The sequence below is a fragment of the Mya arenaria genome, chromosome 15 (assembly GCF_026914265.1).
Source record: "Mya arenaria isolate MELC-2E11 chromosome 15, ASM2691426v1".
Lineage (NCBI taxonomy): Eukaryota > Metazoa > Mollusca > Bivalvia > Myida > Myidae > Mya > Mya arenaria.
The window spans coordinates 28,811,091-28,814,034 of NC_069136.1; positions in this window are offsets into that span (position 1 = coordinate 28,811,091).

The following is a 2,944-nucleotide window of genomic DNA, read 5'->3' on the forward strand; positions in this document are numbered from 1 at the left end:
ACTGATAATAGGGTCATCATGGACTTCTTTTTTTCATTGATTGTGTTTTTATGCACTAGTCATTTGAACACTCCAAGGGTTTATTTTCAACTTCCAATTTGGCTTAACTTACCTGCCAACTTTTCCCTTATTTTCTTTAAAATGACAGTAATATGCAACGCCCTAATCTTAATCATCACCATAATCAACAACATCATCACAAACACCATCATCATCACCACAATCACAACCACAACCACCATCATCATCCCCACAACCACCACCATCATCATCAACGTCATCACCATCGTTTTTGTTGAAATATTTTAGCTTTATAATAAATGGTTAAGTTAATCCTCTTTATGTGGCAAAAAGGCACAGTTGTACCCCATATAAGCAATTTCTGTTTTTTCTGCTTTATGCGTTGAGCGTCGCCGCATAAACGTTTATGCGTTAAAAATCACCGCATAAACGAAAAAAAAAACGTTTATGCGGCGATGCTGTTATGCGGCGTTACACTGCACTCTCACAGATTTAAAGCTGCACTCTCACAGATTGAACGTTTTGACAACTTTTTTTATTTTTTGTCTTGTAACGAGCCATGTTTTTGCGAAAATGTATGGAAACCAGTTATATAAGATTGTTGACAAAAATTAGATCGCATATCTTTATATCTTAGTTCAAAACTTGATGAAAAATTACGATCTGATCTTTTGTCAGCAATCTTTTATCATTGGTTTGCAGATATGTACGCAAAAAGTTGTTCTTTCCAAAACAAAAAATAAATAAGTTGTAAAAACGGTATATCTGTGAGAGTGCAGCTTTAACGTTTTGACCACTTTTTTATGTTTGTCTTGGAATGAGCCAATTTTTGCGTAAATATCTGTACATCAGTGATATAAGACTGCTGACAAAAGATCAGCATTTATATTTCCGTCCGAAAAGTAATGTTTTTGGCTAAAAGCCTTACTAACGTGATAAGAAAAATGCACAAAACGTTGATTTTTGAACTTAAATTTGAAAATCTGCGTTCTGATTTTCCATCAGCAGTTATCATTGGTTTCCATGCATTGCCGCATAAATTGGCTCGTTCCAAGACAAAAACAAAAAGTTGTCAAAACGTTCAATCTGCAGCTTTATTTTAACACTAATATCACTAACAGGGTCATCCAAAACATGCTTTGAAAGTAAAAGTGTACATTAGACATTTGAAAAACAACACACACATTAAAACAAACATTCAAGACATTATCGAAAACTTTGTCTCTCTCACTTAAATGGCAACATGTAAAACATAAGTAAGCGTGCACTGTATGGGACTATTTTCCGGGCTTAGCACGGACATAAACTACACACACGCACGCACGCACACACACACACACAACGTTCTCTTTGTCAAGGTCACTTCTGTTGAGGATGGGTACTTAACACATGATATTGCCTGACATCTTCCCATCGGCCGGGTCGGTATCGGGACAAAATCGAATGGAACGTGATGTAAAGGTACAATTAATTGTTTTCTGATAAGTACAATGTTAAATATTCAGTAAGGTTTAATTATCCGTTCATTTTCTGCGCAATAAAACAGGCATTAAACTCGAGAATTTTCTCTATTAGCGCTTGTTATTACTCAGACTGTTACATGAAATAAAAATGAAAAACTAATATAATGAAAGGCAAATGATTTGCTCCGCAAAGCGTGATTTGCGTGTCCTCAAACCTTTTATCAGCGACCATGAAAACAATACTAGATTCACACCTCGCTTTTCAAGCGCCTTACTTAAGCCATTGACAGTTAAGTGTAACTTTACAAAAAAACGAGCTGTTCTGTAACTGTTAAAGGGTTTAACCAATGAAAAGTTTAAATATCGAACCATGAACCAGCAATTGAACGTGGATATGTATGAAACATATGAAATAAACTTGTACGCAAAATATTTTCACTACGCACAAAAGAGTTCCAGCGAAAAATACATTTTAACCGGCTTTATTTTGTTTAACTAAGGTGGGAGACAAAGCATCTATCATAGCTGTTCGTGTAAGATAGGTTCATTCCAAACCTCCCGCAGGGTGTTCTACGAAAAGTCGGCTAGAGTTGTTTAAATGTTTAAAACCTCGTTTACGCAAACACCCTACGCTCGGGTTGGGATGAATCTTACCCTCTCGGCCATGGAAGATACTTATAATCTTACAAACCGGACATGTGTTTCCGGTCATATGACCACTCCAGTGCATTCAACATTGGATCATCGCGCATGAAAAATAGTTTTATGTAGTTTAATGCAATTGGAATTATGAAAAATCCAAAGAGCAACATCAGATAAGTGACTATTCTACACAACCAAATAAATATTCAAACTCTGTAAAATTGCGATTCCTGGTAACCTTACGAACGAGTTGAAGCCATCTGCGACTTTAAATAACTACGCGTCATGCCATCCACCCTCGGGCTTTTCTTCGAACTGTATTAAAACCGTGTATTTAAAGTCAAATTAGAAAATGTTGAAAGTAAAGACTATCAGTCGTCTGTTTCCGGGAAGTCGGTAACGAGGTTTACGCATAAACTATCATTTAAATTTGTAAATTACAGAACGTAGCAGTATGTCAGCAAAATATCAATAAAAGCATGTGATATGGACCCAATAGACACCATGTTTGACAGGAGGGGCAATTATTATGGTTAAAATCAAGAAGGGTGACTTTAAAATAAAACCCAGTCTCACATAACGGTCCATTTGCTTCAATTCAATTCCTACTTAAACCATTCAAGTTGTGATGTCAAAAACCATTTGTTGAATTTGATTACGTTAACAAAGGGTCATAAGAATTCAAATTCTGATAAAAACAACTTTGGGAGCAATTCTCGGGCACGCTGCGTGGCCGGTAACTCGGCAAGCCTCGTTACCGTCTTACGCACGTGCCCTCGGGTCGGATTTTTCGATCCGTACAGGAAACACATGATAGA